This window comes from Actinia tenebrosa, unplaced genomic scaffold (assembly GCF_029948245.1).
Source record: "Actinia tenebrosa isolate PJP-AT-01 unplaced genomic scaffold, QUT_ActTen_1.0 PGA_scaffold5__44_contigs__length_20552954, whole genome shotgun sequence".
Classification (NCBI taxonomy): Eukaryota; Metazoa; Cnidaria; class Anthozoa; order Actiniaria; family Actiniidae; genus Actinia; species Actinia tenebrosa.
Window position 1 is genome coordinate 18,760,591 of NW_028292582.1, and position 13,038 is coordinate 18,773,628.

At 35.5% G+C, this 13,038-nt stretch overlaps 1 long non-coding RNA gene across 1 annotated transcript; it reads right to left on the minus strand.

Annotated features, from left to right (window-relative positions):
* Positions 1-10,853: 10,853 nt before the first annotated feature.
* On the minus strand, positions 10,854-12,773 carry LOC148906800 (uncharacterized). Its single transcript, XR_016121288.1, has 3 exons — positions 12,354-12,773; positions 11,808-11,897; positions 10,854-11,691 (listed from the first exon to the last, which is right to left on the minus strand). It is a non-coding gene; the product is annotated as an uncharacterized LOC148906800 (long non-coding RNA).
* Positions 12,774-13,038: the final 265 nt, after the last annotated feature.

The window sequence follows — 13,038 nt, forward strand, 5'->3', positions numbered from 1 at the left end:
ATTAACACTAAGCAAGATGTCAAGGAAAGTGACTGATGTTTCACTAACCTCCCACGTAAAGTCTAAGGCAGGGTGAAAAGAGTTAACAAAAGAGATGAAAGAATCTAAGTCATTACGCGAACAAGAAGTAGCACCAATACAATCATCAATATACCGTCCAAAAAACTCAGGTTTAGGTCCAGTATATTGTTGAAAAACAAGGTTTTCGATATAACCAACAAACAAATTGGCATAACTAGGGCCCATCTTAGTACCCATAGCAACACCGTTTACCTGCCGATAATACCGATCGCCGAAAGAAAAACAATTAAGAGTAAGAACAAGTTCAGCTAAGCGTAACAAAGTGGGAGTGCTGGGCTCGAGGACAGGACGAAGATCGAAAAAATGCTGAAGAGCACGAAGGCCCTCATCATTAGGAATAACAGTATACAAAGATTTGACATCCATAGTAAACAAAAGCTTAGAAGAGTTATCAGGAAAGCGAAAATCATTAAAAATACTAAGAGCGTGATTAGTATCCTTAATATAAGTAGGTAAAGACTGAACAATAGGCAACATGAGAGAATCTAGATAGCTAGAGATGAGTTCGGTAGGACAACTACAAGCAGAAACAATAGGACGACCAGGGTTGTTAGCTTTGTGAATCTTAGGAAGAAAATAGACGTGAGAAGTACGAGGAGTAATAACAAAGAGGTTTTTAGCAGTGGAAGGTAAAGAGCCATCAGAAATGAAAGAGTTAACAGTGTCTTTAACTAATTTTTGATTGTCAGGGGTAAGATCCTTATCCACTTCACAATAAAAATTAGTATCAGAGAGTTGACGTAAAGCTTCCTGTTTATACAGGTCAGAACGCCAGACAACAACTGCACCGCCTTTTTCAGCGGGCTTTTCACCCTGCCTTAGACTTTACGTGGGAGGTTAGTGAAACATCAGTCACTTTCCTTGACATCTTGCTTAGTGTTAATGACGACCGTCTTAGCACTAGTGTCCATTACAAACCTACTGACTCTCATTCTTATTTACTCTACTCGTCTTCTCATCCTAAGCACACTCTTAACGCTATTCCGTTCTCGCAATTTCTTCGTCTTCGTCGTTTGTGTAGTGATGATCTTGATTTTTCTGTTAAATGTTCTGAGATGCGTTCCTTCTTCCTTAAGCGTAATTATCCTGCTCATGTTATTGATCGCGCCATTCGTAAAGTTTCTACTATTGATCGTACCACCGCTCTCACTCCTCACACTCGTCCCTCTAATGACCGCATTCCTTTCACTCTTACGTATCATCCTATTAACATTTCCATTAAACCCATTGTTAACCGCAACTTTTCTCTGCTTGACTCTGATACTCGCACTTCTGCTATTTTCAACAACCGCCCTCTCTTTTCCTATAAACGTGATCGTAATCTCCGTTCTTTCTTGGTCAAGGGAGTTCTTCCCTCTAACAAAGAACCTGGTACTTTTCGCTGTTCTCGTAAACGTTGTTATACTTGTCCTCAAATAGCCTCTCACACTTCTGTTGTCGGTCCTAAATCAACTGTTAAAATCACTGACCATTTTGTTTGTACCACTTCTAATGTTGTATATTGTATTAAATGTACCCGCTGTAATCTTTTGTATGTGGGCGAGACTGGCCGCCGTCTTGGTGATCGCATTTGCAATCATCTTTATGATATTCGCAATAACGATCCCACCAAACCAGTTTCCCGCCATTTTAATCTAGCTAACCATTCTCTTTCTGACTTCATTGTTTTCGGTCTTTCTTTGCTTAACGGCAACAATGATTGTCGCAAGACCAAAGAAATGCGGCTTATTCACCTATTGGGCACTCTTAGTCCCAACGGGATTAATGAACGCTTTATTTTCAACTAACCTTTTCTTTTGTGTTTTGATTGTTTGTTTTTGTTTCCTTGCCTACCTTGCTCTCATTGGTTTCTTTTGTCTTATTCTATCATATATACACTCCTTTCTACCACTTCTTTCTCTTTTACTCCGACGAAGGACTAGCGTCCGAAACGTCAGTAAGTTTTTTCATCTTTTCACGGTGTATAATTTACCTTTTCATCATTACTGTTTCATTAGAAACACCGACGCAGCTCACACTAGTTTTTAGCTAGTTATATCTTTTTCATACCCAGAGCCCTTATTTCTTACTGCGCATGCTCGACGAAATAATTGGGCTCTGGAAAACTCCAAACCGGAAAACCCAGATTCTGGGTTTCTCGCACATGCGCACTATGACAGACTAGGGTAAATTCAAAATGGCGGACGATGTTCAACGAGCATGTGAATTTGCTCTTGGAAAATTAGGTTTTGAAGATGGTTTTCAGTTAAATTAACTCCGAAAATATCTATTGGATGGACATCAATACAATTTCAATTACGAAACCGGCAAAACTTTGAAAAATCCGGCCCTACAGGCTTTTTTGGTGTACTTAATTCGAGACGCCATCTTGTTCATTTTCCCTAGTGCTGTAATTTTTACTTCCGGTATCTTCCTTTGTTCTCGAGAACCAATCACAGCACAGGAAATATTGGAGTTTTCCAGAGCCCAATTATTTCGTCGAGCATGCGCAGTAAGAAATAAGGGCTCTGGGTACGAGATTGCCACCGTGCGAAGTCTGAATAAAAGTCGCGTACTGGACACAGAAAACCGTGCAAGCAAATCGAGTACGCACAGGAGACAGGAGCTGATTAGATGTTCAATCACCATTTTCTCTGGGATGCATATTCCTCGTGCTTTGGTAACTGTTCTACAAAGATTTTTTTTCAACCAAGTTGACTTTCTTGGGATGGAGATTGGGGAATACGAACCTGGAATGAAATGGCGTACTCGGAGAAGAAATATTAAAGAAAAACACTCCCACGTGTAAGTCTTTCAACGGTAAGCTTACTAACCAAAAGAAAGGTTTGTGATAAGCTCTAAGTTTATAAACCTAAAAGACGCAAATAGCCTAATATTCACCACATTCTTTAACTTGCAAATCCTAATTTGCCAAACATTTGGCTTTTGATTTGTATTAAAGTTTAAAGTTGTCTTCAGCCGCATACTTCGAGAATGACGTTCAAGAATTAAGCAGTCAAAAGTTTCACGAGCGATTCTTCCAGATCACGACTTTCTATTTCAATTATTAAAGGGACGTATAAGAATTCATAAAAATATCCACGTCGTATTTGATTTTATAATCTTTACTCAGACACCAATTAATTTATTGTTATTTTTATTGTGTAGCGTATCCTTAATACCACTGTCTTCATTTGCTTTGAGATAATCGTTAAAGTACGAGCCCACAGATTATATTGGGTGCGTTTCCACTAGGACATTTTTGGTAGTTTAAAATTCTTCTAGGTGTTTGTTTACATACCGGCTTAAACTAGATAGAATAAATGTGCAGCTTGTTTCCATTATGTAATTTGAGGAGATTTTAAACTAGACAGATCACATTACCATACATAGCGCGAGATTCAAAAAGTGGCGGGACAAGAAGCGCTTGTGTTTACAACACTGCTTTTAACATTTGCTTTATTCTTGAGAAAGCGAAATCGATTTCTTCGCAATCTGAGGTTAGGATAGACCAAGAGACAGAGCCCACGTTCTTCCCTCTGGTGCTTTTCAAGTTAATATAGATAAACATTTTGACAGCAAATTGTCAAATGGTGAGCTCTGATTGGTCACGGCCGGCGGTAGTCCAACTTAAGGCATCCTTTTAGGTCGCTTATCAAAGGTGTCATTTCCGGAGTTGAAGCAACTAAACTTGGCTTTTTTTTGCATGTAAACAGTTGACTAATTAAACTAGCTTAAGTTAGTTCGGAGTCATTTCCAGTGGTGTTTCCGGTATTTTTTCGTTAAACTAGTTTAAAATGTCCTAGTGGAAACGCAACGATTGTTATATAAATAAAAACTGTAGAAATGGTGATTGCAAGGGAATGATTGACACAATTTAGGGAAATAATCAACCTGTTATATACCCAGGGGATGTACTCGGAGGAGTAAAATAGCAGGGTGGGTCTGACGGAGTTTCACATTGCAACCCCAAACAAATACTCAAACATGAAATTTAACACCCAAAAAAATACATGCATCCTAATTTCGGGCCCAAAAAAATTCAAGACTTAAATACCTCAAAACTGATTTATTATTGATCCCAAAAAATACCGGGCACGAAAATAGACCAGTTTCGAATATACCAGTCATGATTTAGGCCCACTTTCTGCTGCAAGGTTTAGGTGTAAGATCTTACACTCTGTTGTTATGGCAACCTTCTGGCTGAATCCAACTGCCGGTTCCATGTAGGAAAGTATGCATTACCTAAGGAGTTGCATCTTCTTGTCATAAACAAGGTTTACAACCTTGCGCCCTTGCAACTTTACAACCTTACAGCCTTACAACCTTACAGCCTTACAACCTTACAGCCTTACAACCTTACAGCCTTACAGCCTTACAACCTTACAGCCTTACAACCTTACAGCCTTACAGCCTTACAACCTTACAGCCCTACAACCTTACAGCCTTACAACCTTACAGCCTTACAACCTTACAGCCTTACAACCTTAAGGCTGTAAGGTTGTAAGGTTGTAAGGTTGTAAGGGTGTAAGGGTGTAAGGGAGGGTGTAAGGGAGGGTGTAAGGGAGTAAGGGTGTAAGGTTGTAAGGCTGTGAGGTTGTAAGGCTGTACACACATAGGACTCCCATGCATGTCAAAACGATTCTGATTGATAAATAGTTCTAGTACAGATTTTTGAAAGTGTGTCATGACATGTCGGTTGTTATTGTCACACAAGCTCATAGCAAGAATGACCGTAAGACCTTGCAGAGAAACCTTACACCCAAATGCAGACCCTAAACCGGGACATATTTGGTTTCGAATTCCAAATTACCGCTGTGTTCCTTGATTACAGACTCATTTGCACAGGGTTAGCCTCGGATCAGTGTTTGAATATTCACAAATACCAACAGAAAAGTAAAGAATGCACAACTTCAACAATACAAACATTTTGAAACCTGACAGACCTTGAATGGAACACGTGAATATTCTGCACAAACTTGAGGCTAACCCTGTGCAAATGAGTCCGTAATCAAGAAACACAGCGGTAATTTGGAATTCGAAAAGGGTCTATAGTCAACCCAAAAAAATATGTCGGCCCTACCCGTCATGTTACCACCTGAGTACATCCCCTGGGGTTACATAATGAATTCACATTGTACACATTTTGACTTCATCACACGGATTGAAAGTTTCATAAATCCTTATTACTAACTCTTACTCACATGCTTTTAATTCAGAAATGTCAAAAAAAGTCATTAATTTTGATGGCCATGAATTTTTTTCTGCATTACTTTGATTGTTTTGATTTTTTTTTTCAAAGTGTTACTTTAAATCCTTAGGTTACTCTGTAGTGCAGGTCTTTCCCTTGAATTCTGATCACAACTTCATTTCCCAACTGGTCAAGATTTGTATAATTTAATAAAGCCTGGGATGACATCACAGAGTAACATTATAGTAGTATAAAGCTTCATAACTTAAAGAGCAAACATTCAAACATTGTAGACTGGTTAACAGAAAAACAAAAGGTCAAATTCGGCCTTCGAAGCTAATATAATGAGCAGAATTGTCTGGTTTAGCGAGGCAAGTTCGAGCCCGAGTCAAGTATGAGTCACGAGTCAACTATGAGTCATATACAATTTTCCACAAATATATTAATTATTTTCAAAACAAAAATTGAATTTGAGAAATTTTCATATGATTTTTCTGTCATTATCAATTGGCACTTTATACTTTATTAGGAAGGCGTTCAAGGCTTTAGCCTACCTACCGTATACGTAATATGAAGGTTATCTTAATAGCCAGGTTTTTACAAAAATTCCGCATTCTTACTGGTTTGAAAAAGATTTAGAAATTTCTCAGGAACATTTCGCCTCTTAGAGATATTAAATTTTGTCTTTATGAACCCGGCGAAAATCGATTGAAACATCAGATTGCCATTTTTAATATCAACACAGGAAACCCAAACACTATCCAAATCAAATCGTTCCCTCCCCCCACAGAAACCAGTTATTAGTATCCAGCCACTTAGCTCGATTAGCTATTGCTATTTCTAATTGGCTGTGCTCTTATCACCTGCAATTTCAACTATTATTATTTATATCTGTAAACTATTGAGCACAATAAAGATTGATTGATTGATTGATTGATCCAGTCCCAACCGGATTCAATATGGCTGCCCAGGATTGCTTGTTTATCGTAGGAGTAATAACAAATAAGGGTGGAAGACTGTATTGTAATTTCATTAACAAACATAAATCATAAACCCAAGTGTGCTTTTGTAGTCAACTTTCTATTGTGACTGAGCAGATATCAAAAAGTAAGTGTACTGAAACATAATTTAGGACTTTAGCTACTATGCAGTATAAATACTAACTGGGGAAAAACCATCTTGTAATTGTGTTATGGTCAACTGAAGTGGCTAATTTTTGCTTTGAAAAGAATTAATAAATTTTGAGGAAAATTGTATATGACTTGTGGTTGACTCGTGACTCGTACTTGACTCGGGCTCGAAATTGGCTAGCTCAACCGAACAACTCTAATGAACAAACTCTGACGGTTGAGAAAGAATATTGCAGATGAATTTAATACATTTTTTACCAATATTGGACCTGAATTGGAAAGATCTATTCCACAATGTAATGATGAAAATACTACCTAGTTTATCAATTCTACAGCATTAGGAAGTGCTGTCTTATCACCTTTAACACAGCTAGATGATTTAAGAACATGATTTAATACCTGGACAGCAATAAATCTTATTTCCAATCTTGATTCATGATTTCCCCAAGTCACTACTATATTTAAATCTGGTGATGTTACTAATCTAAGCAATTACAGACCAATAGCAAAAACAATTTACTTTTTGATGATCAGTTTGGATTCAGGGAAAAGCATTCTACGGAATGTGCTATATTAGAAAGCCTTTGATATGATGAAGCAAGCTGTTGGCGACTAAAAAATCACTTGTGGTATATTTTTAGATTTTACGAAAGCCTTTGACACAGTAAATCATGGCATTTTGCTACAAAAATTGTATGCTTATGGAATTAGAGGGCTGGCACTTGATTGGTTAAAAGTTATTTAAGTAATTGTTAGACAGTTTATAAAATTGGCAATTCTGAATCTAGCCATAGACCTCTTTTGTTTCTGATTAAACATAAATGATCTACCTAATGTTTCTAAAAAGCTTAGTTTTCGTATGTTTGCTGTTAACACTAATATTTTCTTTTCTGACACTTAACAACTTACCTATATTATCTTCTACTATTTCATTAGTGCCACGCGGTCCACATACTCTCATCTTTGCATCATAATTACCGCGACCTAACATCTATTTCACCCCGGCCTGCTCTCAGTCTGACCTCTAGCTCAGCTGGTAGAGCATCGGTAGTACAATTCCGAAGGTCGTGGGTTCGAATCCCAGCGAGGTCGGAAATTAATTTTTCCAAATTTAATTCCAAGGGCTTTCGCCCGGAATAACCTCGTTCCCAAGCACTACAACTTACCTATATTATCTTCTACTATTTCATTAGTGCCACGCGGTCCACATACTCTCATCTTTGCATCATAATTACCGCGACCTAACATCTATTTCACCCCGGCCTGCTCTCAGTCTGACCTCTAGCTCAGCTGGTAGAGCATCGGTAGTACAATTCCGATGGTCGTGGGTTCGAATCCCAGCGAGGTCGGAAATTAATTTTTCCGAATTTAATTCCAAGGGCTTTCGCCCGGAATAACCTCGTTCCCAAGCACTACAACTTACCTATATTATCTTCTACTATTTCATTAGTGCCACGTGGTCCACATACTCTCAACAAGCTTAAGGGAAGTTGAAAAGGTTGTTAATGAGGAATTGGAGCATGTTATGAATTACTGTAAAATTATGAAATATCTGTTTAATCTAAAGAAAACCAACCATTTGATTATTAAATCCCCACAAAAAAGGCCTGATGTATCAGTTAAAATCAAAGATATTGAACAGAAAGAGTTTATAAAATACTTGGGCCCTAAGGTTGATGAGAACCTCAAATGGACTAGGCATATTAAACATGTTACTAAAGAAATAGCAAAAAATATTGGTATTATTATTAGGAAGTTAAAGCATTTTGTCAACCTAAAAACATTAAAGGACATCTATTTATGATGCCCTCATTTACCCATACTTACATATGGCTTGCTCTCATTGGGGTAATTCATATGATTATACAAATCTCATCTAACTAAAGTCAATCTCTGCATATTAAACGTATAAGAGCTTAATTTTTTGCAAGTAAATATGATTGTGCAACACCATTCTATAACTTACTACATATTTTGAATATCAATAATCTGCTGAAATTCAAAATGGGTTGTTTCAAATTATGCATAATAAATTATTCAAATTAATAATAATAAACTATGGGAAGAAATGCCTTTAATTATTGAAAATATCAATTCATTCAAAGTTTTCAAAATTCTTTAAAATGACTGACATCTGTTGAGTATCCAATAGTAATATATAACTAAATTTTCAAAATACATACGTACATACTTATAGCAGCTATTAAAAATTCTTGTGCTAGTTTTGCACCAAAATCTTGCCATAATATAGTTTGTTTTCTGTATGTAGTGATGGTTTACTCGAAAGTTTACACTTCTTAAACCATATCCCTGCACAGTCACTGTGGTAACTGTTTAATATTTTATTGATATTTATTTATGCCTTTCTATAAAATCTAGTATACAAACATATAAACAATTATGCTTTGTTATTCAAATCTAGATAAGTGTGTGAATAATTGAATTGAATTGAATGAAATGAAGTAATATTTCACCATTCAACTATTCACTATATAGAATTAATACTGAAAGTATATTGTATCAGGTGTTAGGCAGTGCACTTTAAATTAAGATCAGCCCTCAGAGGAAGGAGGCAGGGCTATCCCAAGTGCCTTTTCATGCTTATTATTGTTTTCTTAGGTTTCAACCGGATTATGGGCATCTTTTTCTAGTGATGTTGCTTTAGTGTTTGATGAAGGCATGTTTGACTAATTTGGCAAATGAAAGTAGCCAGTTGTAGGATATGTACTGAACCTGAAAGTACTCCAAAGTACTCCAGTATCTCTAAATGTATTGAAGAATTTAGAAAACAGATAACGTTAAAAGGTATGACATACACTCTACTTAAAATACATTGACTTTTTCAATTGCCAAAATACAATTACTTTTAGAAATTGAAATTGAAATTATGCATGATGATGGGATAACCCTGGATTGTCTTCTGACTAGCCCCTGCATCGATCAGTATAATAATACAGTAGTATTGCTCCTAACATAATATTATTCTCTTAGTACTGTTTCAATGGTTTATTATCTCCTTTTGCAGAAACGTCTTATGAATATGATTGTTACATATGGTTCTAGTGAGAAAGTTGTCAACTTCAACAGTACATAGTGGACCAGTACTTGGTTGCAGCATGCAGCTGGAAGGTAACAAAACATTATTACTTTTAAGCAACCGCTCTGTCATTTAGAGAAAAACAAAAACAAAAACAAAATTTAATCTAAACCTCTCCCTTATAATTGCAACCCACAGTACAGTGTCCAGCAACAATCACTGGAGGAGGCATTTCAAAGAAAAAAAGGTAGAGGAGCTATCAATCATAATCAAGAAATGAGTTTGAAAAATGGACATCTACATAATATGCTATACGTCATGAAAGAAATATTGCCAGAATTCAGGTAAAAAGATTATCACATTTTTTTATAGTTAAAAGACCCATCAGACAAATTTAAGAAAGAAAAATATAATATAATTGAGGAATTTCTGTATTCACGTATATACGTACTGGTCACAGAAGAGCCACTAGGCTTAATACGGGGAGTGATGGTCATAAAATGTTTTGTTTTTGCAAAAAATATAGTGACCGTTTAGTATAAATATTTTTAGTGATCATTAACATTTTTGATTATTATTTGTTTTAATATTTCTTTGACATTCTCTTAATTATAAAGTTCCCTTCACCCCTCAGACTTACAAGACTTTTAGTACTCATTCTACATGAAGTGAAAAGTCCAATTGTTAAAATATTTCTTAATTTGAGTGATGTGTCTGAATTAAGATATGAAGGTTTAATTATGTTCCAATACATTAATGACTGTGATGTGACATTAGAGAAGGTTTCATTATTTAACCCTTTGACTCTTTGGGAATTTTATGAGGTTTTATAAATTAGTGTTTTTCTGCACCTAAACGTTCTGCAGGCCCTAGAAAAAACATATTTGGAGTTTGGATTGACAATGTCAGTGTCTTATGCAAATGAGGTACAGAGTTCACCAGTGGTGTGATATTCCAGCAACGAAATGTTTCTTCTATGAAGCATCGGCGGCTCGATTTGGAGGTATTTTGAAAACTGCTAATTCTGAGCCATCTTAAGGGTTAAGTAAAGTTTCAGCTGAATTAAAATTTGGATGATTTTCGTGCTAGTCCCCTGTTAAGTATAAAGGTTTATACTTTCAATATGTTAATGACTGTGATGTCACAGGAGGCATTTGAGTGTATTCGTTGTACCTAGTCATAATAAACCTTCATGCAAGCCAATGAGTAAGATATTGATGCTAGTCTGCATCTCAATGCATTATGGAAAATTCCAGAAGTTTGGAAAGAAAGTGTTGAGCCACTTGGTCCTACTAACAAAATATATTAGCCTCACAGCATTCTCTCCATGAACCACATATTCGGGGAATATCTATTTACGAGATCACAGGATAATCGTGCCAAAATTTCTCAAACATACCCTTGGGAAATTTTTTTATACTTAATTGCTTTTAATCTCTAATTAACTCGTATACTTTAATGCTACTTTTTGTAGCTTTAATATGTATTTAATAATGGTATTTGATCTGCACTTAACCTTTGTTTAACCTGTATTTGTTTTGAACTGGTTAACTGCTACTTTAGTAGCATTTAATTGGCATTTAAACCCTACTTAACCCCTGGTCAAATCATACTTAATCAGTACCACAACATGACACTTAATTTATGTTTAATATGTATTTAACATGTACTTTGTTTTGACCCATAGACTGTACTTAATGTATATTTGACAAGGAGTGAAAACATACTTGATATATACTTAATATATATTTATTGTTCAAACTTAATATGTTCATATTCCATACTTAATATGTACTTGACAGTATCTATTTAACCTGTATTTGTGGAGATATTTAACTGCTACTTTAGTAGCATTTAATTGGCATTTAAACCCTACTTAACCCCTGGTCAAATCATACTTAATCAGTACCACAACATGACACTTAATTTATGTTTAATATGTATTTAACATGTACTTTGTTTTGACCCACAGACTGTATTTAATGTATATTTGACAAGGACTGAAAAAATACTTGATGTAATTACTTAATATATATTTATTGTTCAAACTTAATTTGTGCATATAGTCTATACTTAATCACGAAGTCATTGACTAGTCATTGACAAGTTATGAAGTTACAAAGTTCCCTGATATAAATTACTTTAAGGCTTTTGTTAAAAAAAACAGAACTGTTTTTATTGTTGAAGAGTGGCTGTGTGACAAGGCTTTCTTCATTTCCTTACTTGTCTTAATGTTTTTTTGACAGATTTGACCTTTTTATTATCCTTGAATTCTGTTGAAAAAAAGATATCGAAAATCATTAAAAATCTGAAAAGGTAACAAAGCACATTTTGAGGATAACAACACTGTTTATTCATAATTAACTTTTTAGTTCAACACTTAACCTACCCTTAGCATTCTCTGATTCTCTTTGTATTCTTGTTGCCTTGTTCTCTCTTTCTTATTTTCTTTGCTGTTTCATATGTAGATGGGATGGCTCTGTAAAAATATCAATATCATAACAGTAATAAAATAGATTAATTAAAGAAATTAATTATTGGCAGAAATTAGAAATTAACTTCTAGAGTATTCAAGTGTTGGCAGGCAGCTTATATAGCCCTCTTTGTCAAATGCACAACCAATTCATCCCGGGTCAATAGCTAGCTTATACTGGATAGAAAACAGTCGAATTAAATTAAATACCTACATTTTCTAGAAGTACTGTTGAAGTACATTATTTGGTAAAGCGTATTTTGTAGTTTTTTAAAGACATTTGACCATATTGTTTACAATAAACATTTGCCTGTTGGGCTAGTGTAAACTCATGTAAAACATCGAGGCAAGAATAAACTTCGGCATATTATTAAACTTATCCCCCACATTAAAACTAACTCGGCATTTCAACAACATATTATTAGGTTTATCGTACTGAATAAGTCAGCAAATACAACTTACCAAATGATCTTTGCGCCTTTATGAGCTTCGACTGTAGATCGATGAACAACAACTTGCAATACGAAGCGAGTATTTGGCTCTTTCGCGGCCTTTACTTATTCCAAAACGACATTATCTTGGTTAAGGCATCCAACATCTTCCACGATAACCAACCATAAAAAGCCATTCTAGCACAACAGAAAGGGATAAACCAAGGAAACCTTCGCCGTTTGTATTTCTACTTCAACGGTTTAGTGAAAATGACCGCCAACCTATCCAAATCTTGTCACGTGTTGAAATACAGAGTTTTCTTTGGTCGTTATTGCTTTTGCTCACAGGAAGCCCAGACAACTTTAAATTACCGTATTATTAAATCTGAGAGCGAGGTTTCACTGCGATATCATGCATTTTAAAATAATTTTTATATATCTGCCGTAGGTACCTATATGTAAATCACTTGATAAAAATAGTATTTTAATTTCGTTATCGGTAAAAACATCCAAACTTTATTTTGAAGAAATAACTAGCTAAAAACTAGTTAAAGCTGCGTCGGTGTTCCTAATGTAGGTTTAAAACGCTGGTGAAAAACGCAACAAATAGGTGTTATTCAGGGGCTGACCTAGGAAATTTCAAAAGGGGGGCCTGGAAAGGATCCGATAATTTCCAAAACAAATCTCCGTCATATGCTAATAAGGAAAGCCAATAA